This window comes from Passer domesticus, chromosome 1, assembly GCF_036417665.1.
Source record: "Passer domesticus isolate bPasDom1 chromosome 1, bPasDom1.hap1, whole genome shotgun sequence".
Lineage (NCBI taxonomy): Eukaryota > Metazoa > Chordata > Aves > Passeriformes > Passeridae > Passer > Passer domesticus.
In genome coordinates, this window is record NC_087474.1 from 47,157,886 (window position 1) to 47,177,790 (window position 19,905).

The 19,905-nt window shown below is 39.6% G+C and overlaps 1 long non-coding RNA gene across 2 annotated transcripts; it reads right to left on the reverse strand.

Annotated features, from left to right (window-relative positions):
* Positions 1–561: 561 nt before the first annotated feature.
* On the reverse strand, positions 562–19,778 carry LOC135299522 (uncharacterized). Of its 2 annotated transcripts, none has more exons than XR_010361498.1 (5): positions 17,173–19,778; positions 8,160–8,268; positions 6,537–6,673; positions 2,828–2,946; positions 562–898 (listed from the first exon to the last, which is right to left on the reverse strand). It is a non-coding gene; the product is annotated as an uncharacterized LOC135299522 (long non-coding RNA). The 2 variants fall into 2 exon arrangements; XR_010361499.1 differs by lacking the exon at positions 17,173–19,778 and adding an exon at positions 16,099–16,368.
* Between the last annotated feature and the right edge of the window lie 127 nt (positions 19,779–19,905).

Here is a 19,905-nt window from a genome sequence, read left to right on the forward strand (position 1 = left end):
CCACCTTAATTAGAGGCTAAAGCCATGGATTAGCAAAACATTGGGCAAAGAGGGTTTTTTAAGAAAGGAAAAGACTCCTTTCAGGAAATCTTGGCTTTTTATGTGGCAAGGACTCTGTGTGGATCCCACATGCCACTGCACCCTCTTTAAGGAAATCACTGACTGACATAGACTGCTATGAGACCCACTCCACCCACCATGACTAAAGGAAATCACTAGCAATAAGAGATCAAGCAAGCCAGACAGCTGCAAGGATGCTCAACAGAGGAAATAGGCATGTTGTGAAAAGCACAACCAGTGGGGAACCTTGGTGCAGTAAAACTCAACAACAGCATGTCTCTATGGCCTGTGACAAACTTCTTTTCCCACCACAGTACCCAAGAGGTAAAAAATAAAATTTCACAGCCATATGTCCTTCACAACCAGTCTTCACTGTGTGGGATGACATATGGTGCAGGATGCATTTTTCTGGAGAACAGTGACTGGGTAGGTTAATTGTCACCAAGGGAGGTAAGCATGTGCAACAAAGCATTATTGTTGGGACATTTATTGACTTTTCTCTGGTGGCTTTGAAAGGGCTTGTGCTCTTCTCCTCATGGTCCTTTCCGTGGTTTATGTTGCTTGCCATTAACACAGTCTTGTGTCTTCATGGCAAGGCTTGGCTCAGCAACATCTGCTTCTCCAGCTCTATTTGAGCACCAAGGAAAAGGAACACTGCCCTCCTTTCTGCCAGCTCCCCTCATTTCCCGCTCCTAGCACAGCATCACTGCCTGGCACAGTCCATCACCTTCAGTGATCTCCATCTGTGCAGGCTGGATAAGACTTGCACACTCAGTTGATACATCTCAGTAATATTTTCTCTCCATTTTCTGTACCAAGAGCTTGATATGGGCCATACCTGTGATGATCATAAGGAAACCATATCCATGTCCATCCATACATTGTGCTGTTTGGTCTTTAAACTTCTCATGGTTACATGCTATGAATCATCTGAATTTGTCTGTTCTTTCAACCTCTTGGTTGTTAGTACCTTTCCTAACAGTGGTAGTATTCTTCAAATCTGAATTTCTTTCTTCCTTGTTATCCCTGATTCTTTGCAGTAACAGTACTTATTTTCTCAAATTATAAGGGTTTTGTTATTATGAGAACACTTTGAATAAAAGTGCCTTCCAGGAGCAAAGAAAACACGGCAAGTTCAGTGCATGAAATAAACACTGTGTATCATGCCACTGATTACAAGACTATCCAAGCAAGGTCCTGAACGCACTTTTAAAATATTTTGTTAGAAAAGTAGTTTTGTTAGACCACTGGCTTTGACATCTAATTTCATGGAATCTGTCTGAGCAATCACTTCCTTAATAAAGGCTGATCAAGGATGTCAGCACTCAATAGCCAGTCCATAGAATGTACCTCATAAAGATATTAAATACAGATCTTTTAAAAATAATTATAATTAATCAGCAATATTAATGCTTTAATTTTTTTGGATTTTAATTTCACTTGAGTAAGTTTCAAGTCTCCCTTTAGTTTATGCCAAAATATGGTCTAAAATCCTGGCCTGACAACTCATGTTGCTGACTCCAGGGAAAATGGAGCTGCTTATTCTAATTAAAACAAATTATTCTCTAGTCTGGGTTAACAATTATTTTTGAAGACCAGCAATTTCACATATTTTATCTGCCTTTTGCTTCAAATTTAGTGATGACTCTGCTGTCTGTCTTCCGACCTCATCCTTGAACACCCTGCTCTCCCAGTGAGTCATTTCAGAAAATTCCCCAGCAATTGTCTGGTGTACGATTTATGTCTAACTAGGGCAGCAGCTGCCTGGGCTGCTGCTGTCTGTCAAACATGGCATTTATTTTAACAAGTCAATTGAACAGGTATCATCTATGAACCCATTTAACACTTTTCTTATTTATGCATATAATTATATTAAAATTTCTGTTGTAAAAAGGTTTAATGAAATATCAGGACAATTCTTACTGGTTTTGTAATGTTAAAAAACCCTTTTATATTTCCCCATAATATTGTATTTCATTTCTGGTGTAGAGTTTTTGTAGAACAAAGGTACTAAAATTCATTATATTTCGTTTAACAAGAAAAATGGCTTCAAAATCCTCAGTTACATTTAATTTTAAAATTTTATTAAACTGAAAAATATTAATGCATTTTAAGCATGAGAATTTGTAATAAGCTTAGGGAAAGCTTCTGTTGCCCACTGTGCTGTATTCACAGGCCATACCAGCCATATGAGTACATAGTCTCTCTTTGTGACCAAAAGTCCTCTCAGAAATATTTTTTGACCACAGCCAATATAAAGTTTCCAACCCCACTTTGACCACTGGAAAACAAATAGATTTATTTTGTGCCTGTCTAATGGTTGTAACAAGACCCTGTGTCCACATTGTGATATTTTGTTCTAGTTTCCTCCATATCAAATGATTGGATGAAGCGCGGTTAATCTAGAAAGGGTTAAAGTTTACAGATGAGGTGGCTGGTTAATTACACTTCATGGAAGTTACAAGCATTGTCCAGATACATAATGCCAAAACCCTTGTTCAAAATCCAGAGGTGAAACTCTGTTGCTCTCAGTCTAACATTTCCCATATTTATAGTCCCTGACTTTATCAGATATTTACATAAATTTTTGCATTACATTTTTCTGAATGAAAGGATTTGAAGTTCTGTAGCATATGCCTTTTTAAAAAAGACAAGGAACAAATTTGCATTTAAAATAGTTTCATATACAAAACTGATTATGTCCTTTTAGGCTAGGAGAAATCTCAATTATGTTCCATCAAACTTCAGGTGTGACAGCAGTACTTACCCCAAGGGTTTCTTCAGCAAAGAGAAAAACTCAGTTTCCTTGCCCAAACCAGAAAGATGTAAGACATTAAAGAAAGAAAAGGAATTATGGAGGCAGTGGACGACTTCAGCACCTTTGGCCTGGAAGGGCATAGAAAGCAACGTCTGTAGAACTGGCTTAAAACCTTCACCAGCTGGGCAGGATTTAGTGACAAAAGTGAAACTCCACATCAGAATTCAGATCTCTCATACCTGCATTCTGCCAAAAATTATTTAGGCTTATGAATGAAGTACAGGATATGCTGGGGAAAAAAAATACATGGTTTGATCAACTTTTATCAAATAAGCACCAGGAGAACTTCCTAAATACAGCCATGCCACAAAAATACTGGCAAATCTGAATAGAGGTGTTTCTAAGGTCTTGTCACTAAGAGATAAGCAATTCAGATTCTTTAGCATCAGAGATGTAACAAGAAAAATACTTGGAAGAATTTAATTCCTCAGTACTCATCATAGGCACTCTTTAATTGAGTTGCTTAGGAACAAACATTCTCAGATTGGACCTTAAGGGTCAAAATGAACTCACTGAGCCTAAAACTAGGCATAGGCTTTCTTCAATCAATCACTGGAGGGCCTCTGAAACTATCTCAATAATACAACATTGTCCTCATTCAAGGACAACTGATGCTACTGACCCTGACTGCTGAAATATAGATGCTGATATACTTGATCTCCTTTTAGACTCCTAAACCTTGCTCTTTCCCTTAATCCTTTCACACAGGAGTTGCCAGACCTCAGACAGATCTGGAAGATCTCAGGACTTGGGGAGGCACAAAATTGTTCTTGCAGGTCTGTCCTCTTGCTATGTGACTGAAGAACCGGCCCAGATATAGAGAGAGAGCAGAGCCATGGAGCATAGCTGTCTGCGCCACAAAGGGCATGGTCAGCTCCAGAGTGTCTTAACCATGTTTGTGAACACAAAACCACTCCAGACTGACTAGACCTTCCCCAGATTCACTGATCTGTACATACAATATCCATCAGGACTTCAATACATCAGCCAAAACTTTGGAAGCGAGAAATAGCAAATAGTCTGACAAGTATCTCTTTGGTTAATTTAATCATTCATCATGATTCTATCCAAGCCAAATACAGCAGCAGACCCTGCCAAATATGCTTGCCCAGTGCTCATGATACAAAATCAAAGCAAGTACTACATTCAGTGTTACCCTAATCACTTGGAGTACATCTAAAGTGGAATATGCACTGGTTTGTGCTTTTTTGTCTGGTTGGTTCAGCTGTGTGTGTCAGTAGATCTTCCAGGATGGAAAAAAACCCAAACACCTTGCTTTTTGAGTGTTGTTGCAATAATGGTATTAATCTTTGCTTCAGGGTTCTTCAAGACATTAGTTTGTGACCGTGGAGATCATGTCATGGTGGAAGCCAAGCTGAAACAAATTTGAACAGCCTAGTTGACTTCCCCAAATGTCACTTTTTTTTTTTTTTTTTTTTTTTTTTTTTTTTTTTTTTTTTTTTTTTTTTAAATGGGGCCATGCCAGTTGCCTCACTAGTTATGCTGCATTTACTTCTAGAATAGAACACAACAATGCTGCAGGATGCAAGTGTCCATAGATTGTTAAAGGATGCTCTTCTGGTCATTTCAATTGTGTGCATCAAAACTGATCAGTATTTTTCTTCCTACTAACTGAATTCACAGATTATATCACAAATTGTATTTCCTTATGTTTCTCCATGCACATTTCTCTTCTGAGGCCCAACTGAATAAATCAGACAGTAAAGTGCCGGCAAAGATGTGGGCAAGGAGAACCTCAGAGCTAAATTTTTGGTGTAGTGAGAGGGGTCAGCAAGGTAGAGAACAAAAATCTTTTTCAAATCATTATCTAAACAAGTTCTGCTGTTACAACAGGGACTTTTTTACCTCTGCACCTCTCTAATAATTACTGCTAAAAACAGTGGTGCCCACCAAACCCTCATGTGACTGCAATACCCGCTGCCTTCTCAGCCTGTCACTGACCATGTAGACATGGCCACTGTCCCATTGTTACCCAGTACTCCACCACCACCTGGTCACCAACTTATTCATCTGCAGATTCACATTCTTTGTTTGTCTCCCCTCTCATCCAGACTTAGACTGGAGCACAATTCCATTTTTGGCAACAGGCAAAACTAAGAACTGTCAGTGCTTGCTAGAGTTTTGTAAATAAAGTTTGTTTTCATGCCTTCTGTTCAAGACATTTCTCTTTTAGCAGTCACAGACACAGCAAGAAACATCTGTTTCAACCCCTTCAGCACCCACAGATATCTCCATGTCCCTAAATTCTAACAACCACCCTGATGCATGTGACAGAAGGACAAATAAATGATGGTTGGGAAATGCGTTGGGAAATGCATTTGGAAATGCCAGTGGTAAGTTCCAGGCTGGCACAAAAAGATTAAAGGCCTTATTGCGATTGCTACATTCTTCAGTAAGGACAGTTTTATCACCATCAGTTTCAGCAATAACCAGTTCAAACCAGCAGGAATTTATTAACAACACTCTAAGCACTTCATTTCTTCAGAGAGACTTGTAACAGCAGTGTCTAGTTCTCATCTGTCCCATGAGGCATCTCTTACAGAGAAAGACGTCTACTTTTCCTAACAGCCCACACATGAGCAAATAAAGCTCTTCATTCCCTCCCCTCCATGTCTGCTATTTATTCACCATGCAGTGGGGTGGAGTGAACTCATCAGGGCCTGGGTGCTCCTCCTGGAGATGTCACCCTCCACTCTCAACTCTGCCCTCTACTCTATGCACTAAATGTTGCGATAAGCATGACTGGCTAAAGATGATAGTTACTGGCATTTATTTGGAAAATAGTGTATTGATAACCATTTGCTTCTCTGTGCTGATAGTCCAACAACCTGCAGTTGGGCTTAATCTTACTTTCCAGTTTTATCTTTTTTAAAGTTTTGTAGTTGTGCTGAGGCTTGTATGAGTATAACATAAATGGAGGTGGAAGCACATCTGCCCTTTGGACTCGGCACTTACTCTTCCCAGAAAGTCTCTCTTATTATTTCTGTTCAAGAATACATGAAGTTGGCTGCATGCCTGGGTCTGCATCTGGTGTCTAAAAAGAAAAATAACAATTTGCTTCTACACTATATTTGGAGATGACAGAGGACAAGAAGAAGCTGAGCAAGTTTGTCATGGAACTGAGCGGCTAAACACCATAGCTTGAAGATGATGATCCTGGGCCTAAGAGCTGGAGCCAGGGAATACAACACTTTCCTTGCATATATATACTTGTAAAAACAAACCTAGTTTGGCTAGACAAACCTAATAGACTAGAATGTGTTAGGTTTTTTTCAAGATCCCACCCATTACATTTTTTTTTGGACACTTTGCTTTTAGAAGTCCTCCAGACAGGTGGAGTAAAGTTCATTCTCCATGACTAAGGAAGATTTGTGCCAACCTGTCACTTCTACTCTGGACATTTCTTGAGGGTGTGGAGGTAGTCTCTTGACACCCCACCCTCTACCCTGAAAAGAAGCTTAAGGAAAGGTCTGGTATCTCTGATCTCTTGGGTAATCAAGTCAGCATGAGGAAAACATGTACTTAACTAATCCACAGCCATACTTAACTAATCTCACTTACTGTAGTGAGAGTGTTTTGCATAGTGTCAGCATCTTGGCTGGCTAATAACTACCTGTAATAACTATCCTGTTCTTACCACAGGATGTGCAGTCTCCTAATTTTTGCGGGATAGATGATCAGTTTTCGCAAAATGGGTATTTCCGTGGATGGGATCCTGTTTTGCTCAAATATGTCTCTGCGAAGAAAAACTCAGTCCTTTCCCAGGCTTGAGATCTGCATTGAAATGGAAGACAATGTTCAGCCTTCTGTAACTATTGACCAAGTGAATGTTTCTTTCCTCAGACTATTATTTAGCCAGGATTATCCTTGTGATTCTTCAGTCACTCTGAGTCCTAGCATTATTTTGGATGCCTATTTAGGGAAATCAATGTTCCTGTGACTTTAAACACAGTGTTATAGTAAAAATGCCTATTCCAAATATTAACTATGTATTGTGGCCGTGGTATAATGTGGATGTAGTTCTCTAAATTTACTCTAAAATAACCCAGAGAAAGAACAGATGGAAAAGATTTTTAAAGTCTTCATAACAAATCCCAAGCAATTTCCAGAAACTATGTCAGTCAGTATAACAAGCAATTGCACTCACAGTTCTTCCTTTTTGAAAGACTTGATATTGTATGTATGGACTTCTTAATCCTGTATTGCATTTCTACAGCTTTTGAAGTCTTGTTTAAACTTTGGAAAGCGAAGTTATTGGAAACTTGGCTATTCTTTTTTATTTGATGGCCAAGCAAAATACTGGATATGTCTTGTCAGATGTAAATGATAGGATGGTATGTTGTGATGTGTGTATTTTAGCAACCAAATCCTTGTTTGTAGAGGTTTTATGTTGACATGGGAATCATGCACCACTTCATCAGTAATTTCACTCTCAAACCAGGGTAATTATAATAAAACACAATAGAGTAGAACCAAGCCACAGCTGAAACATTAGCTTTCTATCCTGTCCCATCACTTGTGAATGAGATGTGAAAAGTTCAGGCTTACGGTAACTCTTTCCTAGTGCCCAATACACAGGATTTCAAATAATAAAACCAAATATTTTCAAGTTCTTACTGTTTTGGGGTTTTATTCCTCAAGCAGAAGAGCCTACAAAAACACTGCCATAATTCAATATAACCTCATTTTATGGCTTGCCCATCTCTTTCAAAACTTTCTTCCCTGATTATCTTTCTGTATGGTGGCAGTCTGCTGAAACACTCTCAGCTGAAATCCTCTTTACTAAGGTACCTACTAAATAAAAAAGTTGTTCATACATTTCCAATTACCCATACAATCATTTTTTTATCTACTGTTTTGTTGCTTTATTATTTGTATTTCTGGCAGCTTTGCCATCCTTAAACACTACCTCAGCTGCATCTGTTAGCCTTGTGAATTTAGGGCACAGATAACAAATTTACTGTACTGCTGTGATGCTTTCATTCTTAGATCAGAATAATTGACACACCTGAGGCAGTCTGGTTCCCCTTCAAAAAGCAACAGCACTGCCATGTCCATGCCAAGTGAGCTGTTCTCACTGATTTTCAGAATTAACTAACATAATTAAAAATACAAGGGAATTGGTTCATACTTCACCATTACTTCAAGAAATAAATATATTTCTTTAATTAAGCCTAAATAAGTTAAGTCTTCAAATAAGAAGAGGAAAGGCTTAGGTTACATTTATGGCTTAGGTTGAAGGAATATTAAGTAAGCTTACTTTGGCCCTGATACATTCACCTTGTAGTGTTTGTTACTGTTCAATTAATCTGAAATCTCTTTCGAAGGACAAACAGCAGTTTCAACCAGAGCAGAGCTGCACCCATTCCCTGTATCATACCAAGACAAAAGAAAAAAAAATTTAAAAAATCATCTAGGCTTAGATCCCAAGGGCTGAGAAGAAAATAAACAAATCAGCTCTAGTTCTTCTACGTAGAGAGTGAGGCAGATAATACTTTCAAAACAAACTTTGTCTGAGAATTTCTCCTTTGGAAGCTGATATCTCTTTGAAGGCTGTAACATGGTACTCAGAACATGATCTACTGCTTCTGGCTGCAGATTTGAGCTCTTTACCACCTCCTGATGGGAATAGATCAATGGATATTTACAAGAGCATTTACCAGAGGAAACGTATGCACATTTCTGCAGCTCTCCATTCATAGACCCTTACCTAGTCTTGCTATAAAAAGCAGTAAGATACTTAAAGATTCTTAAAAACTAAGTACAGATGAATGGAACTTCTGTGTAAAAGGGAATAAAAGACAGTATCTAAGTATTACTTATTTACTATGCATATATGGAGCTGTAGTCATTTGTCTAAATACCTTTTTGCATTAATCACCTTGAACTGCCTTTCTGCCCCTGCTTCTCAGTCTCTGTCCCAGAGCTGCATAAAGTGCGACCTATTAACTTTTCAGTCTTCATATGCAGCTTTCAAATTTATTCTTTTATTTGGGACAAGAGACTGCTAAGTAGTCTTCTCTTCAACTAATGCCTCACCTGTTAAATTATCGTTCGAAGAAAAATCCACCCTAGAGAGTCCCTATTCCAGCCCGCCTAAACTCTAGCTACCACCCTCAAATACAAGTAACTTTGTCTTCATCTTAAGCAGCTCAGCATAGTGGCTTTTAAATCCTGTATCTTTGAAGAAGGTCCTAGGAATGTTTTCTGCCAACATAGTGATCAAAAAAAAAGAAAGGAGAGAGTATGTTTTCCAAAGCTCCCCAGGACCTGAAATGAGCCAAGGATGGATGACCTTCTGTACCTCTTCACCAGCTAGTGCATCTGCAGGACACTTTAGCCTTGGTAGCAATGCACCCAGGTGCCCACCACCCTTACAGGCAACAGCTGCTGCCACGTGTGGTCAGACCCCAGCTTTTGGCAGAGCTGCCGCCTGGTGTGGGAAAAGTTTAAGTTGTCAAAGCCATTGTGCAGTGGCAGGTGCCGGCTTGCAGCTGAATAACCACCCATTAATTGCCTGCTCGTTTGTTCTCCTCAAGGACAATCACAGAAAGAAAACAAGACAGTAATTCCCAGCAATGAAGTCAATGTGATCACACTTGAGAAATGCATAATTACAGCATGATCCTAATGTAAACACAAGGAAAGATGTTATGAACCCAGAATGAAGAGATCTTTTCCATAATTCGAAAAGCCCTTGCTCTGTGAGTGCTGTGCCCATCACATCTTCCCTGGCCTACAGGTGTGCAGCAGGATTCAACCCTGCCCGAGACAGGTGCGTTTCAAGAGAAGTTTGATGAGGTTTTGCTTCCTGAGCGAAAGAGGCTGTTGTGAATGAAGTCACAACCCCAGCAACTGCTCCAATTATTAATAAGGTACAAGCGCAAAATCAAAGCCTGTCCCCCCAAAAGAGATGCAGTTTGTGGGCTCAGCACTGTGAGATGACAATTCAAGGGTTTCTCCTGTGAGCTACAAAGGGAATCAGCTGTGTTTCCTGAATTACCTACCAGCACACTTCAAACCTCAAATCCAGCTCCCAAAATCAATGACCAAGGTTGCAGCCCACAGCTGCCTACGCTGCTCTATGCTCTTTACCTAATGGATGGGATTTTCCACTATAATGAGGACAGTTTTAGGTTTCCATAACAGACTGAAAAAACCAAGCATTTCCTTTCCTATTTCTGTAGTACAGAGCAGAGTTCAATACAGCGGAGAAGAGCAGCCTCTCTTCCTTTTTAAGTACCAAGCATATGACTTTGCAACTGAAATAATTAGCTTTAACATAAGGCACCTCAGGCTGTCAGTACTTTATGTTTACAGTCTCTTTAAAGTAGTTTCTTCTAGGAATTTCATTAATCAGGTTAAAGAATTCTTTGCTAAAAATTATTATCAAGATTTTCTAAAGTTATAGAAAAGCTTCATTATGTAAAGCTAAGGTTAGATTTTAGAAACTAATGGTTTTGTTACCTCTTTCATTTGCATTCTTTTATCTATGTAGTGGCTATATAAATAGTGTTCTCTCACTTGTGTTACTATCAATATGTGCCAGTAAAAGATTATACAATATACATCACTATGACAATCACTATGATTTTAAAATGGCAGAACCATTAATTACAAATAAAATACAGTGGAATGTGACCTTAACATAAAAGGGAATAAAATGTGGTCTCTACTATTACACACAAAGCATCTTTCTCTAATACGTATGTGAAGAAAGATTATGCTCTCAATTACTGTTTAGTTAATTTTTTTAATCCAAATTATTCTACATGGGTACAAATTATTGTGAAATTCAATATGTTTTCACTAACTTAAGAATTTTTTAATATCTGTAATGCATGTGAATTTGACCTATTCCACAGAACCCTCTTTTCTGAAAATTGCAGTCCACTGTGACACAAATGATGAAAATGCCTCCTCTAACAAAAAGATGGCTGCATAACACTAGAAGTTTCCCTTGCAGTGTGTTATTTCCTGGAAACACTCCTGGACAAAAACCTGAAAATAGTATTTCCTGTTCTTTCTTTAAAGCCTCTACAAGAAGTTTTTGCTCAAATACAGCTGTTGTGGGTCAATATTTTTTAAATTTTCGTCAGTTTATTTTTCCTTTTCTTTATAGCTCAGTGTGTTGGGATTGCTAGACTGAACTCTAAGAGCAAGAATGGCACAGTGTTTCATCTGGGATGACAACCAAACAAACACTGAGAAGATATTTCACACATCTGGAGGCCTTTTGTCTGCATGTGCTGTTCTTACACGTCGTCATCTCGCCTCCGGCATCCAGCTTCTGCATAAATGCATTTCTGACTTTCATCCTTTCCAGGATACCTTTTGCTTGCTTTATATGTGCTTATACATAGCTTGGTTTTGGCTGGGATTGAGTTCATTTTCATCTTAGTAACTGGTACATGTTAGTAACTATAGCTGCGTGTCTCCGCAGACGGCGAGGATGTTCCGGGGCAGCGCCGGCTTCGCCGGCGGCCGGAATCCACGCCTGCCTCCCGGGATGCGGCGGCGGGAGCAGGAGCTGCAGCACGCCGGGCTGCCCAGGAGAGGGGGCTGGCTGCCCGAGCCTTCCCGAGCCTTTCCCGGGAGAGGCGGAGCGCCGGGCAGCCGGAGCTGCGCCCCACCGGCCGCGGCTCCCAGGCTCCCGGGCGTGACGTTGTGTGCCCTGGAATGTCCCTTTGGCCAGCTCGGGTCCGCCGTCCCGGCCGTGCTCCCTCCCAGCTCCTCCCTCGTGCACCTGCTCGCTGGCAGAGCCGAGAAGTCCTTGGCTCAGCGCAAGCTCCGCTCAGCAGCACCCAAAACATCAGTGTGCTATCGACATTGCTGTCACGCTGAATCCAAACCGCAGCGCTGTGCCAGTTACAAAGAAAATTAACTCTATCCCAGCCAAAACCAGTTTATCTGCTTTATATCCTCCTCAAGCCAGAAGGGGCTTTGCAAGGAGCTAATCTGAAGAAATAGGTGCTATGCAAGGTCCTCCAATGGTAGCTCCAATGGTAGCTCCAAAAGCAGCATCTCATTTTGGAGTGGCTCACATAACAAGATGCAGCTGATGCATCTGATATATCAATGAAGTCTATGTATATTATTTTAGAAAACAAACTTAAACTGCAAGGGATTTGCACAAGAAAATGCCATTGTAGGAACAATAAAGGAGGTGGAAGGCTACATGATGTCTTTCAGATATGAGTGAGTTTAAAGAACAGGATACACAACCTTCCACAAATTTGATTACAGAAAAACAAAAGGTGGATTCTACAGTTTATTCTGATAGTTTTGTGCATATTGTTTTGGCAGAAAGTAATGTAGATGTTTTAAAATCTGATACCAATCTATGTGACCATGTGCTAAAGCAGGGAAAAAACCTAAAAATAAAAGACATGATTTAGTCATTTCAAATTTTCAGTTTTCTTGCCACTTGCATAATTCTCTTAATCTCATTTTTTATTTGCATTATTTAGTATATTTTTAATCCACTCACTCAGAATTCCCCATCCACGTTTTTTTTTCAGAAAAAGATTTGTCATTCAGACAGAAGCAATGCATTTTATAGTAGTGGTGTCCCTGTTAGATCATCTTTAAAGCAAAACAGTGAGGAATAGGAAGAGGGGAGAGGAAACAAGGGCTGCTCGTTCTAAAGCAATTTAAGATGAAAAGACTGGATGGCAGATACTTCAGCACCACTTTAAATGGTTTTGAATGCCTATAGCCAACACACCCTTCAAAATCATACTTTTGGTAGAAGCAACCAAATGTCAGCATCTTCAGCCTTTCTATACCTGATGCTGCTTGACACCTTATTTTCTTCCTTCAGTATGTTTATGTTCAGAAAATGTTTTTGGACATAACTGGAGGCTGATAAACTTGCACATATGCAATTTATCCATTAAACAGTTGGGGTTTTGTTAGTACTGCATCATTAACCACATAAATCTAAAATCTGAGAGGCATTGACTCTCTGCTGAGATGATGATAGTTGTACTGGTAATACCATAACTGCAAATCTGTTTATTGAAGGTTACAATGATACTTTGTTGGTCTGCTGTCTCAGGCTTTGCAGAATGAGCATTATAAATACTCCCTGGGTAAAGTCCAATTTGGTGAAAATGTTGTCTTGCTTACAGTGCAGTTCTGTTCAATAATCTAAGCATGTTACTTCTTCTAGCAGAATAAAATGTAACAAAGGGTCACACTTAAAATCTCTAGTCAAAAGTGGTAGGGGTTTTTTTTCTCTTTTCCTACTTTTTACTTCTCATTTTTCAATTAAACATTTTAGTTTCAATAGATCCTGTCACATGAATGGCAAAAATCATGTCTCCCTTTTAAAGCTTAATGAAACTGCCAGATGTTTATTTGGTCTTACAAACATATAAACATATTTCTAAGGTTACCATTTAATCCCTGCATGATTAAATTTGTTTAGGTGGAAACCATGGACAGTTAAACACAGAAACACATAAAAACAGATGAAAGGAAATAAAGCATATAAAGTAGTTTATAGACAAAAATATAGCTAAAAATGGGGTAATTATTGATGCATATGAGGATTGCAAGTACAGGTTTTTCAGGAAAGACAGTTTTAGCTACACATAGAGGGTTTATCATTACTTTCTAGCAAAAATAAACTGTAAAAAATGTAATTGAATGTTTGAAATTCCTTATTTTTTATTTTCATTAAACTCACAATCTGTAACTGAGTGAAAGCACTTTTCCTGAGAGAGAGAAACTTGTCATGAAACAAAAAAAAAGCACAATCTGAAAAGGCAAATTTTTTTTATGTCAAACAGGTCATCTGTAGATGGAACAGAGAGAAATCGATGAGAGGAAATTAATCAAAAATAATAATATTCATTAGAAAGATAAGGCAGTAGATGTGGAAAAGAGAGAGAGTTTGCAGAGAGATAAATGTGAGTGTGAATGGCCAAAAAGTAAGAAATTGGCTCATAAATGGCCCAGAAGCACTCTGTGTGCTCAAAGCACTTTCCAAAAGCCAACAGAAATTCAAAATGATCTTTTGTTTAAAAGTAAAGTACAATAATTTCTTTCTTCTTCCCAAGTGAATAAGCTCTTATCTTTAAGATACAATTTGTCTTGTGCTGATGACAGGCAAGACCTCAGAGAAGAATATTTTTGTCACTGAGCTGACTAATGAACTGCTGTGGGTTACAGTCTAATAAAGTTCCCATTAACATCAGAGACAGCAGGATTTTTGGAATGTTTCTTTTCCAGGGAAGGAGAAATTTTCTTTATAGCATAGGATCATAAAATAATGATTCATGTGCATGTTAGAAATTTGGAGACTTTTATCATTTGATAAAACACGTGTAGGAGGGAGTTAGCTAATTTCATGGAACAAAAATAATGCCTTCAAAAGCAACATGTCAGCCTGTTAATATGGTTACTATGGTTGTTATGAAATATGCTGAACAGAGCTGTTCAGCTTCTGCAATGAATATTAAACAGCAATTACTGCTTGCACTAACACCGTTACATTATCTTGAAAAAAAAAAAACTCTAATAAATAATGTGGTTTATTTCTATACCTTTCAAATGTTTGGAATTTGGCTGCTGATTTTACTTTGTCATTTTCTTGCTGCGGGGTGAGCTTAAATTTCCTGCACTGGGGGTTCATTTGCTTAAACTGAACCATATAATGGAAGAAAGAATTACCAACAGCTTTAACACTGGAGTGGTGTAGCTAAGCTAAGTGACAATCCTAATTGTATACTTGCCTTGTAATTTCTTAGTCAAGTGATTTCTTATCTTCCTGTCCTATTGTTGAAATACTTAATCACATTCTATCCATATTATCTATTTGGGAAGCAATCAGATCACCTGCAGCACAACCTACTTCACTCTTCTTGAAGGAGAGATAGACATTAAGAGCTGAGGAACTAGAGAAGCTGAGGTATTAGCTCAGCTAGCCAGGGATGTCTTTAGCTGTGGGTTTGCAGCTTGAGGTTCGAGAACCACTCATGCACAGGAATATGAACCTCCATCACATCCTGACATGTATTTAAGCAGTTCCTTTGATTTCAAAGGGGATCTGGGGGTGTGATGACTTTGCACATCTTAGTGTCTATCTTTAGGCACTGGATGTAACTACTGGAATGTATGTGTATATTCTGTTGCAGGAACCAACATACTCATTTCCACTGTTTACCACAGCATGAAAGGACAGGAAGAAACACTTGAGACACTTGTGCCGGAAAGTGGCTCACCTTACATCCAGCTCCTTGATGCAATGAGTCATGCTAGAGATAACTGTTGCAGTGCCCACACTTCACCTTAGAGCAGCAGCTGCTGTGAGAACAATTAGGTGATGTCCTATAGCCAGTATGAACACCAGAGACCTGTGACCTGCCTCGAGTGAGACACTCTGCCTTTAGACCTCCTCGCTGCCCAGGTTAGGGATCACACTGAAGCAACCACCTGCATTTCAGTGCTAGCACAGTTTAGGAAGCTCTGTATCACAACCCATCTGCTGGACAAGCCAAGTGACAGGAAAGCCTTCTTGCTTCTTCCCAAACTCTCCTCCACAGGTATTGCACATGGACACATCCTCTTTCCAAAAACAGCACTAATAAGCTCTCAGCCACATCTGCCTCCATTTGACATCTCTCTTGACCTACTCCTGCCACAGTAGGAGGCTGAGGAGTCATTAGAAAGTAGTATATCATGTAGCTTTATAAAATTTTACTTATTATCTATCAATAGCATTTTTTAATAAGAAATTACATTTCCTTCAGCTTCAAAGAATTACCCATCTTCAAAATGAACCCTGATGGTATTTCTCCAGAAAGAAAGAATATAAACTCGAGAATAAACATATTCAAAACAACACTGAAATATTAACCTGTACTGGTTGCTAGCTACTTATTCTGACAAAGAACCTATTATTGACACACATTTTTACAGAGGCAGCAGAGCTAAAGACTGAAAAATACTAACTTAAATATAAGCAGAGGAAAACCAAACGATGATGGCTTTAGGATGTAAATTATGAGTACTATTACTGTACTTCTCTTTCCATTTTTCTTGCTCCAGAATATTACAGGCAGTCTTTCCTTAATGCCCTGTAATAGGCACACGTGGACAGAGTCCAAGGTAACAATTTAAGTGGAATGCTGTCCGAAACCTAGGCACAACCTGCTCCACTCCTTTAGAAGGTGGAGCAGGCACTCCATTACCTGCACATGAAACTCAGCTGCTCACATTCAAACTTCAGCATCAGGACAGAGAGACATGCCTCTGTTAGGAAAACAGTTGTGTTGGTTTTGGCTGGAATAGCATTATTTTTGTTCTTAGCAGTTGTGGTTTGGATTCAGTATGAGAATGTTGACAACAGACTGATGTTTTGGTTGTTGCCAAGCAGTGCCCACCCTGAGTCAAGGACTTCTCATTATCTCAGGTGCACAAGAAGCTAATGGGGAAGCCTGGCCAGAACAGATCTGAACTGGCCAAAGGGATATTCCATACTATAGAACATCATGGTCAATATTTAAACTCAGGGGAGTTGGCTGGGAGCTGCCGATCGCTGCTTGATGATGGGCTGGGCATTGGTCAGCAGGTGGTGAACAACTGAATTGAGCATCAGTTTTTTCTCTAATTTTTTTATTTATCCTTTTCCTTTTTCCTATTATTAAACTGTCCTTGTCTCAGCCCATGGGTTTTAGATTTTTCCAGTTCTCCCCTCCATCCCACTGGTTTGGAGGGTCTAGTGAAGAAGCAGCTGCGTGGTACATAGTTGCCAACTGGAGCTAAACCACGACTGCAGTACTGCAAAGTCCTTCCTTACGTGACCTAACCTTGTCTGTCCTTCCCTGTGTTCAGATCCACTGACAGTTAGGGAAATACCTCTACATAGTCTGGAAAAGATAGTCCGTTAGTCCATGCTTAGCTCATTTTTTCAAGTCTGCACTGCTAAACATCCTCTCTTTGGACAACTTTACAAACACAAGATTACCTGTGCAAATTTCTTCAGAAGGACTTTCAAAGCAAACTTCTATGTAATTTAATCTGTTTGAAGTCATGTCCTAAGTGTTACTAAATGTAAATCCCCAAATGTCTCCATTCCCTATCCAAAAGCAGATTATCAGCTCCCAAAATTAAGTTGTTGTTTAGGTCACTAATTTGGTCTGAAATTAGGGTGCCTAGAAATAATACTCTGTGTGATACACAATGATATATTTTGACTCCCAAAGTTCTCAGTAGATTAGAAAACATAGCCTTAGTATACTGTGCTAAGCACTTTAATTACTGACCGGGTTTAGTACAGCTTAATGAAGCCTTCTCAGCAAACCCTGCTTGAGTTCCTCGATTAATGCAAGATATGATGCCGTTGCAGAAGGAACTGAAACAGTTCTTCGCCCATCAGGATCCCCTCCATACACCCTGTAGAACAGGAAAAGCAGAACAAAAACTTTTTTTCTCCCCAGTGAGATTCTGTAAGATAGTATTTAGACAAAACTAGCAGAGGAGAGGAGATAGGCCACCCAGAAAGAGGCAGAGATTCAAATATTAATCTGACAGATTTCTGACAGAATCATTCTTTATCTGAAGACAGATATTTCTCATCTCTGCTAGATTTGACCCTGAATCCCTTTTCCCCCTCCCTTCCATTGTTTTGTCATGCCTTTCCCTTAAAGCTGATGGTTCCTTTTCCAGAGTGGACAGCCTCTAAATTGTGGCATATGAACTGTAACAACACTACTACAACATGGACTACAAAACTGGCTGAAACCCCCACCGAAACCAACCTAAGGGGATGTAAAAATGATCACCTAGCAATCACTTGGTAAAAAAAATGAAGGGTGACAATACCACAGCCCCTAATATGGCTGCTGCTCCAGACTGTCACATGATGGATAGGGAGATTACATTGTGAGGGTGTATTTGCCCAGGGATTTCTTTTTCCATGGTCACTCTTATCAGGCACTTGGCTGGAGCTAATCAGGTATCATAACTGATTGGTGCCAATAAACCTATCTAATGGAGATGAGACCCCAGTGTGAAAAATTTCTTTAACACCTAGGTTTTAAGGAAATTAGGTTTGGGGATTTTTTACTCTTCTTCTAATCCTGTGTCTATTGTAGCATAACTCCAAAATGGAAGAGCTACAATCTAATTGCCTTTTCTTGCAGTCAGATCTCTCTTTCCCCACTAACCAGCCAGCTGGCTGATTCTGTGAGCATGTATGGCTATCAGATCTGATTGAGATCTGAGCCTCAGCTAGTTATAACCATCAAATATATAATATATTTAAAATTAGATTATAACAAATCATTCTGTCAGGAATAAGAAGGAATACTGAGGGTTTTGCTTTCCTCATGATGTTAGTGGTTACACACAACCTGCACAGGCTCTAGTTATCTGAAATCTAGCCTCCATTTATTGGCTATATTTTCAAGACATAACACTCATCTTTTCATACAATTTCAGAACTACAGATGAGGCCTGAATAACAGTGGCTGTTCACATGTTATCATAAATAAAGCTCCTCATCTGTTCAGCTAAATTTCAACCACATTTTATTCCAAGCTGTTTATTTCAAAACATGCCATGGCAGAGGATTGCTGCCTTTGGTTTGCAATGTGTTAAACATCTTGTATCAAACCTATTTGGTAACAGGTAATTCAAACACAGACTGCCAACTGAGATCCAAGTCCTTCTCTTTGTACTTGCATGAAAAACAACAGTAATAAGTAAAATCAATTACCTCACTGAAAATCTGAGGTGATCTTTAGTACAATAACTGCAAAAAGCACAACATAACAAACCAAACAGACATAATCAAACTAAACAAAAGAGTAAAAATAATAAAATTGCATAAAGTGATTGTATTTACAAAGTTAGATTAAGAAAAAATTATTAGACCAAAAAAAAAAAAACCAGATCTTGCATCTTGCAAGATATTCCTCATACCTACAGAAATTCCTCTTCCTTCCCATAATAAGAGGTAATACTGAAGAGGACATTTTATTGTGAGTTCTGGGTTCGTGGAACAAAGATTAAGCAATTCACCTCAGCTATCATTTACCATAATGTCTTTTTAAATAATAAATTCTTAGAGTACTTGTTTCCGCTTGTGTTCTAATTCTGGGTTGAACACCCCAGCATCACCTTGCTGCAGCTACTCTGCACGGACGTCCCTGAAGATACAGGGCTCTAGTGGAGTGAGCAAGGCAGGGTGGAGCAAGTGACCTTTATCTTGATATTTCCTGGACCTATATTTTCACCTTTCTTCCTCTGTTTCCCTGCTTCACCTATTTCTTGTTAAAAAAGGTGGATCTAGCCTGCAGCACTGAACTGCAGAAAAACCTTATGACATATGTAAGCATTTGACAAGCTCTGGGCTTCAATAAGAATTTGGGAGACCATGCTTCCCAAAGGAATGGACGGTTTCCAACAGTGGCTGGTTGATTGATTTTCTGTTGTATTTTCACAGTGACAGCAATCATGCCCAGATCGCTTCTTTGTGGTGACCAGTGGCAAGACCCAAGGGAATGACCTGAAGATGTCAGAGAAGTTTTAGGCTGGATAGAAGAATAAGGTTCTTTGTCCAGAGTGTGGGATTTGGGCACTGGAACAGGCTCTCCAGGGAAGTGGTCACAGCACAAAGCCTGACAAGTTCAAGAAGCATTTGGACAATGCTCTTGGGCACATTGGGTCACACATGGTGTGACTCTTGGGCTGTCCTGTGCAGGAGATTGGGATTTGGGACTCGATGGTCCTTGAGGGTCCCTTCCAACTCTGCAATTCTGTGATTTTCTGGTGCTAATCCCTGCAAAGATAAGGACTGCGCTATGACAAGACACAAGTGGAATCCGGGCGAACGACAGCTAACCAGTCCCTCTGCTCGTTCCGACGGCTGCGCTACAACTTGGGGTGTTGACACTCAAAGATCAAACACGACGCCTTATCTACGGGCCGCTCCCGCTGCCTCCGCCGGGGCTCTGCCCCCATTGCCGCCTGCTGCCCGAGCCCTCGCACCGTGT